The sequence below is a fragment of the Pezoporus wallicus genome, unplaced genomic scaffold, assembly GCF_028554395.1.
Source record: "Pezoporus wallicus isolate ANWC-B61680 ecotype Strahan unplaced genomic scaffold, APGP_CSIRO_Pwel_v1 contig_4055, whole genome shotgun sequence".
NCBI classification, from domain to species: domain Eukaryota; kingdom Metazoa; phylum Chordata; class Aves; order Psittaciformes; family Psittacidae; genus Pezoporus; species Pezoporus wallicus.
Genome location: NW_026642952.1, coordinates 1010968 through 1024204, shown reverse-complemented (window position 1 = coordinate 1024204; position 13237 = coordinate 1010968).

Below are 13237 nucleotides of genomic sequence, written 5' to 3'. Positions count from 1 at the left end.
CTCTCTGTTCTGGACATACCTATAGAAGTAGTAATTCTATATGGACAGCTAAAATGGTGCAATTTTGTTGATGGAAAGAAAGAGAGAGGCGCAAAGATATTATTTATTCCGAATTATTACTTGTATGAATTTCAGTAGAAAAGGAAGCATATAACTTAAGCTTAATTTTTTGGTTTGGTTTGTGGCAGGGTTTTTTACTCTTTTCTCCTCAGACTAATATTCTACTGTGTTTCTTTAAAGTTCATATCATGGATCATCTCACAAAAATTCAATTCTTGAAATAAAGTAATAAGAAGTAATAAGAAAAATATATCATGAACATCAGCTTGGGAGAGAAAGGGAAATTAGGTCAATACTAATGAAAAATGAAATTAAAAAGACTGATATTTTCTGAAGTACTTCAGTAGAAGTGCTGTGGATTTTATATTAAAAGTACCCTTAAAGTCTCTTCTGTTTCCATTTCACCCAAAAGGGACCTAGTTTGTGCAGTCAAGCCTGCTTTAAAATGTACACAAAATTATGTTTAAAGGTGCACTCGTAATCAAAATTAAAATCTTAATGTATATGAGCTCTTATATACTCTTCCTGAAGTCAGTAGGGTTATTCCTGTGTTTAAAAGCACACTTAAACAGCCCTCTGTACTTTATTAACCCTAGGCTTTATTTTCTGAGGCATCACAGGCAATGAAGGATGAAGACTGAGCTATAACTATTCCTTCTAATTTTTATAAACTCATAAACTCTTTTTTACTAAGCTGGACTTTATCTCAAAGAGAGTATAGGAATAACAATGCAGGAAGACATGATGTGCTAAAACGAATGCAAATGATTTCAAAACTTCTCTAATAACTAACCAGTCCCAGCAATATAGTGGAGAAACACTGTTTCATTTACAGTACTGCTCGAGCAACATTAGCCTCTGAGCAGTCACTGATCATCAGCAGACTTAGCTGTGGTGGACTCCGTTGTGCAGTGTTACAGTGGAGGCTGCTGTTAGACAAATGGAAATCAGATTTCTCTGTACAGCTCTGGCTGCTTTGATAAAGTGTATGGAGTAGTGAAAGACTAGGAAAAACACGTGTGAAGGAGCAGGGACACAAAACATGCCTCAATCATCCGAATGTAGAAAAAAAATAAAATAGAAAAAGAAACGTAAATCCTGTAAGTAAACCATACTTCAAAGGAGTCTCATTTGTCATTCCAATCTTTCAGCAGTAATAGCTCATACATTGTATTTACTTGTGAAACTTGTTTTCTCTTACATATAAAACTTGATTTGTTTCATTTGAGTTATTGATTTATTTATTAACACTTATGTGTAGTCCCACTGTGCTTAGCATGAAAATAAACTCTTAAACTGAGGCGCTGAAGATAGTAAAAACATGCATCCAATAAGCTTTTTATCTAACACACTTTTTCGAAGAAAGCTGAGAATATTGTTAGGCTGATTCATCAGCTGCCGATAAGACCTGACCTGTCAGCTGTGGAAACAGGATTATGAAGATCTTAACAGTAAACCTATATTCACTACTACTATGCCTAACATCACACTAGGGGAAAATAGCTGTAAAAGGCAGTTTTCTGACTAGGTTTGGATGTTTGAAAACTTCAGTGTGGCAGTGGAGAGGGAATATTGGAATATTGGAATATTAGGGGAGCCAAGAATGTCAATTCTGAACAAAATATAATTGTTCTAATCTGTTTGCATAGAGTGTAAAAAATCAATCAGCAGGTCCTATTTTTCCAAGAATAAAATTTTTTAAGACACTCTATTTCATAGCCTCATTTCAATGTTCTCATTTGTTAGCCTACTTAGTCCTCTAAAGTTGCTGCTCATTTGAAAGACAACATTAACAATTTGTTATTCACTTGGAGACCCATCACTAGATTGCTGTAATTCTTTTAGAATTCTCCATGAAAACTGCAGCTGACTGTGTAAAGTAATTTGTAAAGCTCTGGTGACACATTGTTTATTACATAAATTTTAGTGGTAAACAAACTGCCTAAATAATGAGAGTGACAATAAAATTGCATGTAATACTTTAGTACAAATGAGATAATATTCAGAGGAAAAAATGCTGTTTTGAAAGTATATATTTGACAAAAGTATCTTATTTTTAATGCAAATGGATAGAAGATGCTTCTGACTTAGAAGACAGATATAGATACAAATGGGGAAACTTACAGCTATAGAAACAAAGGGACTTCTATATTGTTGTGCTTCACAGCACTGAAACTTATAGTATCTGAGAACTTTGTGCACATTTGGGAAGATAATTTTGGGGGTTGGGTACTAAAGTCCTTCTAGAGCTTTAGGTCTAATGATCAGCTCAAAAACACTTTTGTGACAATCACCTATATTGTAGTCCATATAAAGTAAGAGTAACTGCTTTTATACACATGTAAACATAGCTTATCATTTCATCTTCCCTATAAAGCAAGCTCGTCCTACCAAACAGAGTATCCTCAATCAAAAGGACACACAAGTGTGAAGATTATTGAATACCAAAATTCCTCTGAATATATTGGATAAAAAAATCAAATTGGATTTCAAGGTGAAGCACAAAATGCCCTCTACAAATTTGTAAAATCTAGCTCTTCCTTACAGAATGACATATTTCTTTGTCTCTGTTCCTGAAGGTGAAAGATACACAGGCTACAAACATATGCTTCTTTGTAGAGAATTTATTTTAAATACAACACATAATTATTAAAACCATATCCGCTTAAATAGCTCATACAATACTAGGTTTAAGCTGAAAGAGTGGCAGTAAAATATGTGCATATCTATCAAGGAGATATATAGTATCTTTTCTTTAGGCACATGTAAACATCTGTCTAAAATGAGGACAGCTTGTTTTCAACAGTGGATGGTAATCACCATAAAGCTATGTATGGAAAGAAGTCTCAAGTCCAGAGGGTACCTGTGGAAAGGTCAGAAACAGCTAAAACAGTTAAAGTGATAATATAATGGTATAATTTATGGACACCATTTTCCAAATTTTCTGAAGAATTTGCAAAATTAAACCAGACTGATGTACCATTATCTGAAGTTGCAACAACAAAGTCAAGAATACTATCCCAATTTCCTATATGCATGTTCATGACTGAACTCAAATTCATTATTAATGTTCTCCTAAAGGATATTTTGAGAAGTATTTCAACAATTCAACCTACATTTGAGTTATCTGGGGAATTTTTAAAGGGAAAAGCCTGACTGTTAAATGAGCTTTTGTATATATATATATATATATATATATATATATATATGTACAAGTGAAAAATATGGAGCTTACTCCATTAGCTACTGTTCAATGAACATTATTATATTATATTATAAAAAATTTGTTTTCACATCTGGCAAAACAAGTTGTTTCATTAAATATTCATATATTACCAAGTAAAGGAGAGGAGACACAGCTCCACAACACTCAATAGTGGAGTTCTGTCATTACACTACATATTTACATGAATTAATTTATATATTTGGTTCCTATTAATATCTAAATGCAGCAAATGTTAATTGTGTTCTCAGAAGTATCACTTTCAGGAAAGAAAAACAATCATAAATGCTCCAAAAACATGCTACAAACCCCAGAAACTAATCAATTCTTGGAAAGGTGACATGCTGTATATAACTTATCTTATAGAAACGTAATCACAGTCTCCTCCAATAACATCACAGACATAGCTGGTACTTCTTGCATCTGTGGAATTCACAAACTTAAAAAAACTGATTTGAACAGGTCAATTACCATTAATGTACAGGCCCAATATCAAGTTTTCAGAGGGGCAAGGGGAGAGAAATTCATAAGTAGTAGGCAACCACTTTCAATAACACCTACTCTTTCCTAATAGTCTAGAAATTTCATGTTGGTATGATCCAGTTTCACTTGCACATGGTTGTGGAGAGAGAAAATAAAGCATCTGTTACATTAAAATAGATAGTAATATGGGATCAAATAGAAGTACAGTCTATTACATGATTCAGGTAGCTTGAATAACTAACAGTTACAAAGAATAGTTGTTTCCTTCCTTCTTAAACTAGAACATTTAAATCCTTTCTTTCCTGACTTCCCTTTCAGGCCTTGTGGTAAATGGCCAAAAGCCCTTAAACTGAAACACCAGTGACACTCAAGCAAATGGAACCACATCTGAACAGAAAAACAGGCATTCAAAGCAAAAGGAAAACAGGACCTTTCTAGAAATATATGTGAGGAAATCAGAGTCTCAGATCTAGAAAAGTCAATCATCAGTTGGCAGACAGTTGCGCACTTCAGCTGAGTGTCTTAATGAAAATTCCATCCTTGTCTGACCATCTAAGATATAAATTGCCTGCAAAAGTGTCAAATAATGTGTGCTGAAATATACACAAATTAATATTCTGATTGAAAAAGTGCTCTTCTAAAACACAATGTTCTTGATCATGTTGATCTAATACTTCCTCTGAAATTTCTAGGATGCCTCTCACTACATCTTTTACTGAAATAATACAGTCCACTTATTAGTCTTTTACAGTACAACTTCCTTGTGTTAAAAAAATGCAATATTGAACTAGCATATGTTGTTTCACATGCCTGTGTTAGTAGAGTGAAAAGAAGAATCAAAATAGTGCAATAAGCTAAAAGCAGAGGAAATTTTAAAATGAATTAATTTACAGGGAGAGTTCACCTTTCAGAGTAGCATTGAGTAGCTGTGTACCCATTTGGTATAAATAGCTATCATGTTAAGAAATTCTTTCATAATGTATCTATGATGAAGAAACAACATTAACATGAATAAGTATGTTGCTTTAACTCTCCATTTTATAAATGCATCTCTGTTAACTTCTCTGCTGGAAGAGGCTTTTCTACCACTCATTTAACTAATGCTGAAGAATTTTCTATTTCTTCTGATCTAGGTCTGATGTTGCAAACACATTCTCCAGTAAATTCTGTCTGAAATAACTGTGACAGCTTATGATCTGATTCTTTTTCTAGAGGGACTAGTGAAATGAAGGAGGGTTAGGGAAATAAAGATAATAAATAGGCATTTCTGAACTCAGTGGAGTCAATTGTATTTTTCAACATCTGTTTTAAAATAGGGAAAATTATTCTGGCTTATGTATCTAAAATTTCTGAAGCACAAGTAGTGGGGTAAAGGACTGATACTCTGTGTAAGAAACTAAAATAACCATGGCCTGTGGCATGCAGCTGCAATCTAGAAGACGTGAAGGCACTCTGAGCAAACTGATAAATTAGGAGGTGGCTGCTACTGGCTAGAGTACTTGCTGGCAACTAAATAAATGTCAGGGATGGTCTTTAAAAGATGTGAGGGTTTTTTTTTCTGTTTAATTTTTGTAGGCTATCCAAAAAACAGAGTAATCATAGGATTTTTTCAAAATATAAGTCTGTGTTGGTGTTTTCCAACTAATCTGTGATCAAAACCAGAATCAGTTTTCCATTGAAGACTGGGTTTTTTTCAGTATTGAGTATCAGAATAAAGTTTCATAGTATGACCAATTGCCATTAATTTTAATCTAATATTTTAATGTTGTTCATTTATTTCCCTGTGTATATATAACCTGATATTCTTTAGAGCATGAATACATACTGACTTTTGCACATAGCTTAATGCCCAGGTCCAATTAGCATGATACCTTTTAATAACTACTAAAGGTATGCACAACATATTTTATGTAAAGAACTAGGATACACATTTTAACCCCTCCCTCCCCCCAAATCACCAGTACATACATTTTTAATTCATTTGGCTAATAAAATAATTTGGTTACATTTATTTAAAAGAATTTGGTTACATTTATTAAGACGGTAGGTAATGGACAAGTTTTCAAGGAACATTGATAGGTCAAGCAGTCATGAATAACAGTTTCTATTGGTTCTGTTGCCCAAGGTACAAACCTTAGTGAAAACATGGCTAGAAGTCATTTCTGAATCTAATGTTAGTAGTAGTCTAGTTTAACTCTGCATTTGCCAAGAATACAGGTTCTGCTCTCTACTGTCATACCTTTAAGTTTTATACAGTTGTTTAAATAACAGATTATTAATTATAAATTGCTGAACACAAAGAATAGATCATCTAACATACAATAAAATTAAACAGCATGTGTATCAGAGCTACAAGGAAAACCTAAAAGAAAACACCATTCATACTCAGTTAAGACAAACATCCTAGAATGCAGGCAGCTTTAGTAGTGAGTGGAGTAGGGGGAAGAGAACAAAAAAACCTACAGGTCAAATAGGTACTCTGGGGTTCTGCATTTCTATGAAGCAACTTCAAGTTCTGGTCTTGTTGAACACTTAGAGGAAATTCCACAGGCAAAATAAAACTGTTCTTGATGAAGTTTCAGAATTCATAATTTATAATCTTACATAGACTTTGTCTCACCAGAGCAAGCTGTGTTGTCAGTTTCTGAAATACAGTATGTGAATGGCAGCATCAAATCTATGTTTTGTTTAAATCACAAAGCACAATGTAAAGACCCCCTGAAGTCTCACAAGATATATATATTTATGCAACATGACATGTTCCTATGCTACCTGCTCCAGATTTTTTTCTTTTCTATATCACTATCTCTTAATTTTTCTTCTAAGGCAACAACTATAGCTACATATGTGGTTTGCACTTAAATCTTCTCCAGGTTCTGTTTTCCATGTAGAAGGTAAAAATAGTGAGAAAAAGAAAAAGGAGAGAAGGACAATTTTGTAGTCTGATGTTCTAAACTGTTCCTAAAATACTGTCATATTTGCTTCATGTATCTCAAAAACTTTACCTAGAAAACAATGCTTTTGCATATAAAAAACATTGGTCTACCACATTTTGTGCAACATCACTGTAGAAAATTCAAGAGCAGAGGCCAGCAGTATCTTATTCAGTTGCAGTACTGAAATTTTAGCCCAACATAACCTGCAGGCATTGTGCTTAGAAGCTTTTTGGCACAGTGAGACAATCTGCTGGATGGGTGGAGGTACACAAATATGTGATACACAGATATGTTAAATAAGCTGCTGCCACTGAACACAATATATATGCATGGGAGGACAACTTTCTTCACTGTCCTGTGCGTCATTATCCCCTCTTTCAACGGGACCAAAGCATGTCCTCCACTATTTTGAAATAGAGACAGAAAACCAGTTTCATTCAAATCTTTTTCATAACTGCTACATTTAATACATTTTCAATTGCACATTTTTCTCTTTGTCCAGCAGTATCCTGCAACAACTCTTAGGTAATAAACAAAACCAGTTTTCTTTTAGTCTCTTTTCTTTGGTGTAGTATTTTGTATTGTTGATTTTTTTTTGTTGATTTTTTTAGGGTTGGTTTTATTTTTGGCCTTTTTTTTCTTTGTTTACTTTCCCTGATATTACTTTCTGTGAATTCCATTTCAAATAAGATTTACTGTCTTATAGTTTGGCACATATCTATGCTTTAATAATATATGTGAATTATCATTCAACCCTTGTGATGTAGAATTCCCAAGAGTATTTTGTTATCAGTTTGGATATATATATATTTACACTATATTATGCAACATGGAATACTTAAGATTACATTCAAGTTCTATAAACAACGTTATACAGAAGATTTGTAAAATACAAAATGAAACAGCAAATTACACCTCTGTTTGAGGTTTTCTTTGTCCCACCAAATATCTGAAAAACATTCATTTACAAATACATCAAAAGACTTATGGCTAATCTCAAAGCTGGTGAAATGAGGAATCATCTTTCCACAAGTTTCAAGGTTATTGAATCAAAAAGCCTTATGGTGATGGTCCCTCAGAATAAAAGGAATGTCAAAAAAAAAAAAAAGAAAAGAATGACAGTATATGTTTATAGGTAGCATGTGCCAGGAAATGAGACATGCCAAAATATAACACACTGGCACCTTTTTATGTGTGCAGCATCTGATGGCTACCTTTCCTAGGTTAGCTCTACTTTTAACAGAACAGCAAAAAATTAAGGATCCCCATCTGATTAAAACAAACACACACATTCTATTTCTCTAGTTTCTCCCTAATGAAAAACACACACACAAAGTCATGCTGAGTGAGAAAATCTTATTCATCTTTGCCTCAGATTTTCTCCCATGCTCTTTGTAGTTATTAAAAAAATATATTAAAAGCAGTAATTTCTTGTGTACATCAAAGCAGAATTCACTGCGTGTTACAAAAGAATAGTGTAAGCATAGTTAACTTCAGCATTACAACCCATAAGTAGAATACAAACTTCTCTCTAGGCAGTAAGATGGGTAACTTCACAAGTAAAAACATCTGACTGCAACACTTCAAATCCTGCAGCCTTTAATAGCAGAAAAGTTACACTACAAGACAATCTGTTTAAAATAACAAGCTAAAAGACTGATAAAGCATTCAATTAATGATGAGCTGACATTCTTTACATTGATTCTTTCCTCTCCACTAAACATTTTTGTCTTCAGTGTTTTATTTTCAACCTGATAGCATATGGTTTAAACCAGACTATTTGAGACTGTCTGTCTTGAGATATTTTCCTACTGGTCTGTTTTTCTTAAACTTCTGGGTAGCAATTTAAGATACGTTTTATTTATCATCATCAATGAAAGTACAAAATGCATCCTCTACTCAAGGAAGCACAGCTATGGAAGACAGAAAAAAATAGTAGATGCCTCTTAAAACAGCAAGTTACTTTTGTTGCATTAGTACGCAGAGATCTGTATGTGCTAGAAACCACAGGAATACGAATACAGAGAATCGAAGCAGATGTGGGGAAGCAGCCACACTAACTGTATGACAGCATGAGCAGCTGCAGATCTTTTGATTTCTATGAGTAGCACTTATAACACTCAGATGATTGTTTCTGCACAGTGATCCTTAAGCATTATTTTCCTCTACCCGTGTATAATTCAGTTTTATTGAAGAGAAATAGTTTTTAATTCTCTACTACTCAAGGATATACTGAAATAAAGACACAAATTATCTTTTTTTTTTTTTCACTAGAAACCCTAGACTGTTTCTTCTTTACTTTCTCCCAGTATATATATATATATATATACAATTCTATTTATAGTTTATATAAAAAAAAAAAAAATCTACGAATTTATAATAGAGGGATATGAGACATGGAGAGACAGACAGATCATCCCTATGTGTATGGGGCTGACCAATCAACGCAAGTGATCTAAAAATGACCGAAGTTATAGTCTTGTTTCCTCAATGTCCAAAACCGAACAGCAGACTTCCAGTTAAATATCAGCAGAAATAAAATGTTTTCTTTTTATCTTTTTATATTAATCTATTAAGCAAAGCAAGAGAAAAAGACAACATTTAGAAATACTTGGGGATATTAATAAATGAGTGGTAGTAAATGATAACTTTCATGTTTTCTGAACTCTTTAAGTTCTCAAAGGTCATCATTGCAGATGATAAAGAAAAATTATTTTAAAACCCCAGCAAACTAGAGTTGCTCTATTAAAGCATTGTTAAATAAAATGTCATGTAATGACATTGTATTATTTATAGAAACATAATAACAAATGGAGTTACTAAAAAAAAAAAGCCTTCTGTCAAACAGATATCATCTTTCCTCTTGTAACACAATTAATAAAACTGAAAATACAAGAAAAATTTTGTTCCGTATTAGTTTCCTGGTATTAGGAATTTGGGGTTGATCTAGATTGAAATAAAATCAGAGCTTTATGAATGATGTCACTGTAAAAGACTTATAAGAGAATGGCCATTTTTTTGATCAAAACCGCAGCTTTTCCTTTTGGAAAGGTTGAGAAGATAGAGAAGGGTGTTGTTTCAGCCTGGCTGGCTGAATCTGACAAATAAAGTGACTTGACTCAAGTATTCCCACAGCTCCCAGTCTGAAGAGCACGTTTTGAACCCAGATGTTCCAGAATGAGAAAATTCTGACCAACTGGTAATTTTGTAATTCCATTCTAACTATTCAAATTAAGTTGCTTTTTAAGCATATGTGTTTATATCACAGATTTTTTTCTCACAGATTTTTGCTCTATTTTGAAGTCTTCCTCTGTGAAATATTTTACCAGTCTGTTTCTTTCTTTCTCTAACCAATTGTACAATATAAAACCAAGAATTTGGCATCTTCATCTTAAATAATCCTTGAGTTGTTGCATGTGCCCTCTGCTGAAAGAATTCCTTTTTAAAGCTGAATTAGAATTTATATTTAAGTCCTTACGGTTAGCAGACTCCTAATCATCTAAATGCTATATAGTTTAGCCTCTTCTACTTAATGGAGTAGAGTAAGTGTAATCTCCTAGTGTGGGGTGGGGGAGGAAGGGCAGGAAGAAGGAAGAATCCCTAAGCACCAGAACCACTAAAATCTGTTTTCTGACAGATTAGTTTTGTGGATAATGGTCTTTTCTGAATTATACGAGTGTAGAATTAGCTTATTACATCCCAGCAATCACAAGAAATGTTCTGCATGAAATAATACTGAAAAGTTTATGATTCATTAAGACCTAGAGTATCCAAGCAAAAGAAAATGTTGTCTTTTGATGCCTCAAAAGGCAAGAGCTACATTTGCAGGTGTTTCTGCTGTGTTTATAACACCATTCTCTGTGTATGCATCCTTTGATGTCTTTTAGTGAAAAGTAAATTGATGAGAATTTAATGTCCTATGATGTGTGTTGGGTTGAAACGGGACAATTTTGCACAAACGTTTAGTCCCGTTCTGCTGTCTTTTTAAATATGTTTTGATAAGTTTTCACAATCCTCATTTTAATTTCCACATTATCTTGCCACAGTTTCAACTTCTGTGCCCATTTTTCCTTCTTATAATTCTTTTTATTGCTGTGAAGTAGGAAAGTTTTCTTGTGGATAAAAGGCATTGTACTAGGAAAATCATAGCATCATAGAATAGTTAGGGTTGGAAAGGACCTTAAGATCATCTAGTTAAGACCCCCCTGCCATGGGCAGGGACATGTCGCACTAAACCATCTCACCCAAGACTCCATCCACCCTGGTCTTGAACACTGCCAGGGATGGAGCATTCACAACTACCTTGAGCAACCCATTCAAGTGCCTCACCACCCTCACAGTAAAGAACTTCTTCCTTATATATAACCTAAACTTCAAACAAACAAACAAACAAAATTCTTTACATCTATTAGGGAAATGAAAATGAAAATAATTTTCCCTGGGTGTTACAAGAACAGGAGATAAACCAGAGTCTCTGCAGGAGCAAGACATTACTGATGCAACTTTATTTCATCTTGTTGTAAAAAACATATGATTTAACTGAAGTCTCTGTGATGTTTATACATGGAATGAATCAGTGCAGACTAGGTGCACCTCCAAACGCTGGCCTGGGGGAAATTCAGAATATGGTAGCTGATTGCCACATTAGAAAAATTAAATGATTTATTTTCTAAAGTGTTAGATACAATATGGTAATGCTATAGAGATATAAAATGTCCTTTCATGAATCATAAATTAACTATGAAATTTTTAAAATCTGATCTCCACACTATTTTTAAATTGTCTCCAGGAATAAAAACCTATACTTGAAGCTCAGATTTTTTGAAAGGGTTGCTTGATTGGCTTTCTTATAAACCAAGAGCTGAATTTTCCCTTGTTCTCCAGGCTCCATTTTCAGGCAACAGCCAGGCCCAGGGCAGGTTCAGTGTAGAGAATCCAGCCAGATCTTTAGATGGTAAGTACTACACCTTAATATTGCTGCTTTTAGTATCTTTAGTCTCAAAGAACTTGTCTTGGAACATAACATTCATTGCTATTTCTATGATGAAAATTAAAGGTATATTTACAGTGAATGTATTTACATACTGCATATTTCCAGAGAAATTCATCTTCAAGCTAAGTATTTTCAACACTACCTCCAGAAACATGCTTAAAAGGTCAGGAAAAGAATCACACTTTCTTATTACGAGGCATGGAACTGTTTAATTTTTAATATCATTCAGGATTGCAGCTATGTTATGGAATAGAGGCAATGTTATATACTTTGTCATGTGCAAGTGACTGTGTGGGAGCGTAACAGTCTGTCAAAGACAGAAGTATCTCATACTTCCGAAAATATATTTATGAAAATGAAAAAAAAGTCTTTGCTTTATGGTAGCTAAATAAAACTCTATTGTTGTTGTTTCAAAAAAAATCATTGGGATACAATTGATGATTTTAATTAATGTGAAATGAGTACACAACTTTCCTTTACACTGCTGAAGTAGATTAACATGTCCAAATTTCAGTGTTAATGTTATTTTCTTTTAAATAGGATGATACCTCGTTTCAGTCTTCTGCTGCTTTTCCAGAAAATAGCAAATAGTGTTTTTTTAACTAAAGCAATATTTTCAATTTCAAATCTACTCAAAAAAGAGCTTAAAGAAATAAGAATGGACAGATAATAATATATAGATTGCTTTTACTTATACTGCATTTTGTGAGTTGCAAGTACCTGATCAATAAAGAGACATTAGTGAAAAGTATAGTAATGACGCATTTCTGTCATTCTCAGTTGATTTCCTATTTCCTTTACACAGGCAATGTGAAGGAAAGGTGAAAGTAGAATTTTTATTTTGCTTCAGAACAACCCCACATGTACAAGATCTTCCTGATGAGACAGTTAGATCTCCTCACAGGAAGATGTAAAATGATGAGGCAATATAGTGCAGCTTTGTCTCTATATGCCAAGAGCACTGTCTATGTGTGAGTGAAAGAAACATTTACGAGGAGACCTACAGGGACAAAGGTCTCCCAGTTCATAAATGGTAAAATCATTTTTCAAAGTAGGCCAAATGGGAAACACTGATGTCTTTCAGCCATTGCCACAGTCCCTGAATTCATGTCTCTTCCAAAACTTTCAAGAATTTTATATCGAGATATAGTGCAACTCATATGAAGTTCTGTATCTATAGTGACGTTCTTCCCTCTGCCTGCCCAGAAACTGTTGAAATGGTCATGCCACTTTTTAAATTATTAAAATGTTTTCCATTAGTTATTTCATGTTCTTTACCAGAAGAACAGGAAAAATATATTTTCAAGTTAAAAGTCAAAAGTTTTAAGTCAAAAGATTCTCAGCTTCTTGGAACAGTTTTATAAGCATCAAATCATAGAATCATAGAATCATAGAAGATAGAATAGAATCATAGAATAGTCAGGGTTGGAAAGGGACCGTAAGACCATCTAGTTCCAAACCGCCTGCCATGGGCAGGGACACCTCACACTAAACCATGCCCCCAACAGCTTTGTCCAGCCTGGTCTTGAACACCACCAGCGA